The 8,599-nt window shown below is 52.8% G+C and overlaps 1 protein-coding gene across 1 annotated transcript in view; it reads left to right on the top strand.

Moving 5' to 3' along the window:
- The first annotated feature begins 720 nt into the window (after positions 1 to 720).
- Positions 721 to 8,599, top strand: part of LRRC15 (leucine rich repeat containing 15) — a 27,822-nt gene continuing 19,943 nt past the window's right edge. The window contains exon 1 of the mRNA XM_011988955.1: positions 721 to 797. The gene's annotated coding sequence lies outside the window, so the exon portion shown is untranslated. The remainder of the gene's footprint in view (positions 798 to 8,599) is intronic.

Below are 8,599 nucleotides of genomic sequence, written 5' to 3'. Positions count from 1 at the left end.
AGGGAAGCTCCACACACCCAGATAGGCCCCTTGACTGCCCGTCCCCAAGCCAGAGATGTGTGTGCCTGCACCTCTCAGAGCAGCAGTAATGGCACAGACCCCAGCATCGCAAGGAAATCAGAAATGCTGTTTTTAAAGGGGACACGGTGGTCATAATTATATTTTTCCTTGGAATCTAAGATAAACGCTTCTTCCAAAATGCTAACAACAGGTGAATTATGTTAATTGTCTGTAAATTTAAAGCCAAATGAAAAGTTTAAAATAAAAAAGAAATAGAAGAATACATGAGTTTTCTAGAACCACAGGGAGAAGCAGTTGCCAATACTTCCAGGAGCAAAGAAACTCCCTTGAATCCTGCCCCATGCCTCTCTCGGGGTCCTTGTCCGTGTCTCCTTGGGCGGGGCAGGACAGCAGCGGTCCACAGTCACTTAGGGAGGGGGCTACGGGGTCGTTGTAAACTCCCCTCTCACAGCAGCCAGAGCAGTGAAACACTGGGGAAAAGAAAGAAAGAGGAAAACATGTCCTGAGCTTTTAAACACAGCTGAAGCAAACCCCTTACATTGAGGGATGCCAGCTGTGTGTCCCCTGTAGTGCCAGCCCAGGACATCCAGGCGCTGCACTGTGGCCCACAGTCCCCCCTCCCAGGGCCGACACTGCCCTCTGCAGTGACTCATGCCCGGGATAGTTTAAATACCGGGACAGCTCAGGCAAGCCACACTCATGCTGCAGCCTTGAGCCGTCCCTCGTCCTCCTCTCAGGCTCCCTCTTGTCCACGGCGGGCGGGCGCTGAGCTGCTGGTAAGTAGGTGAGCCACCCCCTCCCTCCTCTCTGCTTAGAGGACCCGGCCAGCCCCTTCCCATTTCTGCTGGGCCTGCTCCCCTGGGAGACCCCAGAAGGGGCAGGGCTGACATGTGCCTGGGGATGCTCTCGGGACAGGGCCAGGAGAAGCCTGTGCTTGGAGGGGTGCAAGCCTGTCTCCCTCACTGCCCGGACACCAGGACCACCAGCTGCTCTGCTGATGCCTCAACAGTCTCTTGGCCCCTTGCCCTGAGCAGCTCATGATGTCATCCTGGGGTGCTGAGATGTCTGAGACCAGCAAGTTGGGCTGAAAGTGGACGAAATTATCACCCGCTTGTCACTGGATTGACCTTTCTGGAATCTAGATCCATTGGGGGAAGAACTTTTCTTTTTAAGGCTCGGATTATTTGAGCCTGTGCTGTCTTTCCTGGCACTTAACCTGGTGGCCCCCAGTGGTCTGCCCCGCATTCGGGTCTGTCCAAGACTTTCCTTCATGGGGGTTTCCCAGGCAAGAGAGCTGTCTTCTTTACATAGACGCATAATTCCTGCAGGTGTGACTTCAGCAGATGTGCCGGTCCCTGGTTTGCAGTTCTAGTCTGGAATTCAGACATGGGCTCAGCGTTGTTCAGGCTCTAACCGTGTGGCTTAGGGGACACTATGCCGGCAGTTTCCCCTCTCTCCCACTGGAAGGGCCGGCCTGTGTGGAACCTGGCGGCTTTGAGCAGGGAGTCAGAGCAGGAGATGCATTTGTGATGAGGGGCGTGTGGATTTGAAATTGTGATGGCTGCACCTTGACCTGTGTCTCTGCTCAAATGTAGAGGCAGGACCTGGGGCCAAGAAACCAACTGTGGAAAACCAGAACTTTCAAGACTCTCCCACCCCTGCCAAAGTGTAAGAGCCATTCCACCCTCGGGCCCAGTGCGTCACCTCGGTGCAGCTGCGCTCTCTCTGGGATGACACGTGTGCTCCAGCGGCAGGTGCCGGGTGCCTGTCTGCCACGTGCCAGCCTCTCCTTTGAGGTTATCTGGGATATATCACTTTATCTCGGGCAGCTCTCAAATGTGCTGGTGCACTGGCTCCTTAATTTAGAAGTTCTCTAATGGCTGGCACTTCCTTCGTTCTGCATAGATTGAACATCTGGGGTAAATTCAGGGCCAGACAGTCCAATTTGTCTGTGGTCTTGAGTCAGCTGGGCGGGCTCAGCAGTGATGAGGCAGGCATGTGAGAGGGGTCGGGCCAGGGGAAAGTTCTGGATAGATTCCGCAGAAGTCAGGTCGTGGAAGCTTCTTCCCAGGGCTAGGGAACACTCCCTTAGCTTGCTCAGTAAATGGAGGGGGTGGTGAGGCGAGGGAAGGAGTAGATCCAGCCATGGAGAAGTAAGAAGAGATGGGGGAGAAACTGCCCCAACTCAGTCAGTCCTGCCAGTAAGCAGACTGTGATCACACATGGCAATTTGCTGCCCTGAATCCTGACCACGAAAGAGTCACTGCTGCTTCAGATTTCATGCCTTCTCTTGGCTTCGGGACACAGAAATTAGAATCTGCTTCCGATGCTTTTTTTGGATCAGGGGCTGATCCATTTCTCTCTACTTTGGGATCCCAGGTGCCCACCTGAGAAGGGGTCTGTTTGTAGACCGTGGCTAGTCTCATAAGAGCCCTTTTGGGGCAGTTCTCCCTGTTCTGCTGGGCGATTTGTCAGTGTCTCCTGCCACCCTTGCCAGGCTAATGACAGTCCTGCTCTGGCCTCTGTAGGAAGCCAAACCTGGGAGGATCCCCAACAGAAGGGCTGGAAAGGAATTGCGCTTTTTAACTGATTTTCTTTTTTAAAACAATAAGCAACATTTTGGCTTTGAAGGGCTGTGAGAGATGAGAGATGGGGTTCCCCACTTGATCAAGGTGAGGGTGAGGGTGTGGCCAGTCTGGCTTCGGAGTTCAAGGATGCTTTCTGTTTGGGGTGGAATATTCCCAAATCAGGGGCCTGTAACCTCGGCCCCAGCTCCTGCCTCTACATTTGAGCAGAGACACAGGGAAAGGTGCAGCTGTCCCAATTTCAAATCCACACACCCCTCATCACAAATCCATCTGCAGCCCTGACTCCATCTCCAGCCTTGTTGTTGAAATTACAGGGGTCAACCCCTTCTGGTGACCCCCCTGTCCCTTCCCTCCCTTCCCTACAGTCCTCCGGGAGACCCAGGCGGAATTGAACAAACACTGGCGTCAGAGCAGCCTTAAAGAAGGAATCCCTGAACCCACACAGCCTGGTAGTCGGTAGAAGCACTTGCCCTTGGCGAATCATGCTGGGCAGGGGGAAGGTGGATTGTATGAGCCTCAGTTGATTTAAGCTGGGGGGTGCAAAACCACCTCCTCCCCAGTCCCGCCCTGCCAGGCATGTGGTTGACACGGTCCCGAATCCCGGTGATGAGGCTCAGGGGTTCGCCGAGCTCTGTAGTTAGGGGCCCTGATCGGGTGTCAGAAGTCTCTAACAGACTGTGTGACCTCGGGCCAGTCCCCTCCTCCCTGGGGACCCCCTCAGCTTTCCCAGCTACAAAGTGAGCAGACGGTTTGACTAGGTGCGCTCAGCTCTTGCACCTCTGATGCTCCAGGCTGTAAGTGCCGTTTCTGGAAGCTGCTTCTATTGCCAGGTTCAACTCAGCACAAACCGCAGTTCCTGATGGGGATGCAGAAGGGGCTGCTGAGAGAAGTATTGGTAGAGGCTGGGGCCAGGCCTGTGGCAGGACCTGCGGCCTCCCCCGTGCTGGGCCATCTTGTTCTCAGCGGTCAGGGACGAAAGGTCCAAGCCTGGGTTCTCGGCTAGTCTAGACCTCACGTGGTGTTTCTGAGCGTGTTCTGTGGACTCCTGCACTGGAGTCATTTGGGAAGTTTGTAAAACATGCCGCATCCTGGGCCCTGCTGAGACCTAGGGATCGGGATCTCTGTGGGCGGAGTCTCCAGAGATTCTGGTTTCACCCAACAACAAAAATAATGATCGCCACAAACATTTATTGGATCCTCACTTTGTGCCAAGAACTCACCCAAGTGCTTCACATGCATTAACTCATTTAATCCTCACAGCAGCAACGCTATGAGGTCAGTTCTGTTACACAAGCCAGGCGATTTTATGTGCGGCCCCAGGAGAGGGGACGTTTGGTGAGATGGGGAGGTCTGGAGGCACCGAGGCCTGAGCTTCAGGCCAAGCCTCTCAGGCAGACCTACTGGCCTGAGCACCCATGAGCGCGTGATTGAGGACAGCACCTGCTGTGTGCAGTGGGGACAGACCCCGGCTGCTCCAAGCCTGACATCTTCTTCGGGAGCCTTCAGGCTGTTTGGGTGACATCTCTCTGTAGACGAGGCCACGACTGGGTAGCCAGCGAGAGACAGCCGCTCTCTGGGTCTCAGTTTCCCCGGGTGCACTGGGAGGGGGCAGGACCAGAAGCTCCCAGAGGCCCCTCCCAGTCCCTGGGTTCCAGGCAACAGGTATTGGCTACGTGCAGACGTGCTGATTACTGAGTGGGATTGCCCTGGCTGGGAAACTTGGAGGCAGGTGGACCTGAAAAGATGGGCACGGGTTCCTCAGGCCTCGGCATGAAGCTGGAGCCAGGCCGGGCGGCCCTGCTGGAGGTCCAGCAAGTCCTCTGCGGAAAAGAAGTGAGGAGCATGACGGGCTTCAGGCCAAATTTCCTTCCTGCCTCACATCAGAAGATAGCAGAGCTCCAAGGGCCCTTGGAAGTCTTTACTGAAGGGGAAACTGAGGCTTGGCGAATTGCCCGAGGCTCACACTTCAACTTAGTGTCAACCAGAGTAGAATGTTGGTGTTCCAGGCTCCCTCCAAAAGTTATGCTCTGTGGCATTAAAATAAGAAGGAGTCTCCTTCCAGGGAACCTCGTGTTCAGGGAATGTGAACGATGGTATTAAACTAAAAACGTCCCAACCCACCAACCAACCAAGCCCAGGGCTTCGAGGCTAATTATGTGTTTGCTCATGAGTCACGGTGCTTCTGCTGAGACCTGAAGCCGTAGCGCCCTGGTTCGTGTGCTTCTGTTCACGGGGAGGGACTGCATCGGAGCGCCCAGGTGAGCTGTCAGGCTGTCCTTCGGTTTGTCTGCTCGGCTTGCTGACTTCATGGGCCAGTGATAGACGCCAGGCTATTCCCCCTTCCCGGGAGCTGGACAGGGGCTGGACTGAGTCACTGAAGTGATTGAGGACGCTCTCAGCTGCCTGGAGAAGTTATAATTAGGGCAGCTTTGTGGTCCTTTAACCGCCATCTGTCACAGCTGCCAAGCGGCTCCAGGCAGCGTGGGCTATTAGGCCTCCATGTGCTGGGCTCCTGGAGGCTGCGGCCACCGCGCGAGCTGGCACTACACGCTGAGAATCCAAGGGCCCAGCTGTCCGTCCCGGTTCTGTGGCCCCTCCCTCCCCTGCGGGCTTTGCAGCTGGGTTTGAGGGGAGCTCTTTGGAGGTCCTGTGGAGCCCTGGGCGCCAGCCACAGCAGTCAAAAGTGCTGGAAAACAGGAAACTGCTGCATGTGGTGCTGGGGTGGGCTTTGCAGATGTGAGGATTTATGAAGAGGAAAATCTGCAAATTCTTGCAATATTTGTCGTGCTGAGTGTGGTCCATTTTAGACAGTGGTGGCCCTGTTCCCGTAGGGAATTATCTCTGCAGTCCTCCCAGGTCATGAGGCACCTTCCCCTGGCACAAGCCCTTCCTGGACTGGCTTGATGCCCCTCCCCAGCTGGGGGGTGCAGACTCAGAGAAAGCCACATAAAGATGGGTCCTCAGAGGGTGCCTCGTCCTACACTGCCATTCATAGATGGGAAACTCAAGATTGCCCTGGGCTGGCCAGGTGACATGCACTTAATTTAGTCTCTGACACTTGGGCTGTGACACTGTTTTGAAGCACGTTGGGTATATGAGTGTATATTAAATATAAGCGCCAGCTAGCTTGCCTCCAGCAGCAATTCAAACTCCACCTTTTGTACATCAGCCCAGGCAGTAAATATCTCACATACACTTCCACCAAAGAGATGGGCAAATACCCACTGTCCACACAGACCCCTAAGAGCACAGGCACCGTTGTCTTGGTGGACAGATTGTTTTCTCATGCCCTGGAACTCAGCCTTAGAATCCTAAGGTCTTAGGAATGGACAGGACACCAGTTGTCTTCCAGTCCAATACCCTACCAGGCGTGGGAATCTTCTCCACAGCTTGCTTACCAAGTGGTTGCTTTAGCCTCTGCTGGATGGCTTCCAGTGACAGAGCTTTCTCCCTCTGTGAAGTTGCCCGTTTTGGCTCTGGATAGGCTGTCTTCCGCGGTGAACTGAAATCTGCTACTCTGTGACTTCTGCACCCGTTTGACCTCTGGAGCCACACTGAGCTGGGTGCTTTCTGTATCCCGTGGCAGCCCTTCAGGGATGCTAGAAAAGTGACTATGGTTCCTCACAGCATCTCTTCCTCTGGTTACGGATTCATCCACAGCTCCTTCACTTTAATTTTAATTTAATTTTTTTCTCACCATGTCTTAGGGTGCTGACACAGTTCCTTCAATGGATGCTCAGATGTTCTGCTTTCTAGACCCCCTCGCCATCCTCTAGAATTCTTCAGGAAGTCAGTTTGTCATTAGCCTTTTGAAGTTCAGAGTGGAACTGAGCCCAGCACTATAGGTGTGGCCGTGTCAGGGCAGTGTAGGGTGAGACCATCACCTCCTTTTTTCCACATGTAATACTTCTATTAATCCAGTCTCAGACCACACTAGCTTTTGTGGGCAGCCTCCTTCCTTTGTTATCGTTAGTAAAAAGTCCTAAGTCTTCTCCTAGGGTGAATATTGAGCCACTTTTTTTGTGTGTGCACTCTCTTTAGGCAGCTCATTTTCTGTTGTCAGCTTCTGGACCTGACATTTATCGATATAAATTAATTTTTTTAGATGTGTCCCTAGCGTAATCTGGCCCCATTCCTTTGCATCTAGATGCCATTGGACAGGTATTCTTTTTCCTTTCTTATTTCCATTGTTCTATATACTTAGTCAAGTTCTTAAAGGAAAAGTATAACAGGTCAGGGCTTGCATAGGCTGTGAACAAATAAAAAAATTAAGGTCTCAGCTGGGCACGGTGGCTCACGCCTGTAATCCCAGCACTTTGGGAGGCCGAGACGGGTGGATCACGAGGTCAGGAGATTGAGACCAGCCTGACCAACATGGTGAAACCCTGTCTTTACTAAAAATACAAAAGTTAGCCAGGTGTGGTGATAGGCGCCTGTAATCCCAGCTACTCAGGAGGCTGAGGCAGGAGAATGGCTTGAACCTGGGGGGTGGAGGTGGCAGTGAGCAGAGATTGTGCCATTGCACTCCAGTCTGGGGGACAGAGCAAGACTCTGTCTCAAAAAAAAAAAAAAAAATCAAGGTCTGTGTGGTTGGGGAATGGGCTTAGGTTTTTATCTCAGAGTAAACTTGTTGGGGAAGGGCAGGGAAGGGATGCGTGGGGCTGAGGCCAAATTGGGAAGCCTGAGTTACTCTGAGACGTGGGCCAGGCTCCAGACCCCATGAATTCAGAGCCACAAACAGAGACCAGAGAAATACCTCTTTACCCAACCATTGACGGCTTCTATGCCATCATTTGAAATTCCTTTCTCTGACTCAGGAATTTTGCTCATGGAAAGGGAGGCATAGCATTAACACTCAAAGTACTTCGCTAGGGGTCTGGAGACCTGGCTTTAAGCTCAGAGGCCTTTCCTTGCTTCTTGCATCCCCATAAAGTGATGGAAATGAGTGGCCGGCAGTGACTGCTGAATCTTCCGGGAGTTGGATCTTCGAACCTTTGGTGGAAGTTGGAGATACTTTCACATGTACACAGAAATTCTTAGTCCCTTGACTACGAATACCAAGACCAGAAGCACTTTGAGGCCCTCCTGACTTTAGGAGTCTCTAGGGTCCATGCTGTGGACAAGCACGGAACAACAACACGCATTTGCACAGCACTGGCCGGGATGGCCCTGCATCCTTTCCCCGTTCGCTCCTCACAACAGCCCCAAGAGCGGGGCAGGAGTTACCATCCCCTCTTCACACACGAGGGAGCTGAAGCTTGCAGGCCTCAAGCTTCATTCAAGGTGAAACTGCTGGTGATCCTTAAATATTCATATAGGGACCAGCATCCATGTCCCATATCTCTACATTTTACACACACACGTGCGCGCACACATACACACAGAGTTATATATGTCATTGTCATCAGCGATTTCAAACACCAACATTTCCATGAACTTGCCTCCATTTCAGAACATCACCACGTCTGACCTACCATCTTTTAGCTCAAATTACATCTCAGTAGGTTTTCTGGAACTTACTCAAGGACTCCACAGTGTTTCTTGTGGAAACTGGGACTTATACCCACAAGACTGGCTTCAGGCGTCAGCTAAGCCACAGCAGCCTCTCCCAGCAAGGCAAGACGTGGTACAGACATGTCATTTCCTTTTCCTGGGAGGGTGGTTTGAATTCGACCTAGATGAAGCACAGGTGAAAGGGTTAACAGAGGGCTAAGTGGTGGTTGGTGGTCATGGGCTGGGCAGGGCAGGCCCAGGCGAGGGTGAGGAAGAGCTGCTTCCACTGTAGCCTTTCAGGCAGATCCTAGCTCTGCGGTCCTAACTCTGCTGCTGCACCTCCCGGCAGGCCACTGTCTTTGTGGCCTCATCATCTTCCCCCAGGTTCAGCCCTATTTATTTGTTCCCATTGTCTCCGTGTTCCTCCTGACAAGGCTGTGTTTAACCAGCACATTCAGATGATGTGAGGGATACAGAGATGAATAAGATACAGTTCC

The sequence above is a fragment of the Mandrillus leucophaeus genome, unplaced genomic scaffold, assembly GCF_000951045.1.
Source record: "Mandrillus leucophaeus isolate KB7577 unplaced genomic scaffold, Mleu.le_1.0 Scaffold342, whole genome shotgun sequence".
Classification (NCBI taxonomy): domain Eukaryota; kingdom Metazoa; phylum Chordata; class Mammalia; order Primates; family Cercopithecidae; genus Mandrillus; species Mandrillus leucophaeus.
The sequence above is the reverse complement of the archived record's forward strand: the minus strand, read 5'-3'. Positions and strand labels throughout refer to the sequence as shown.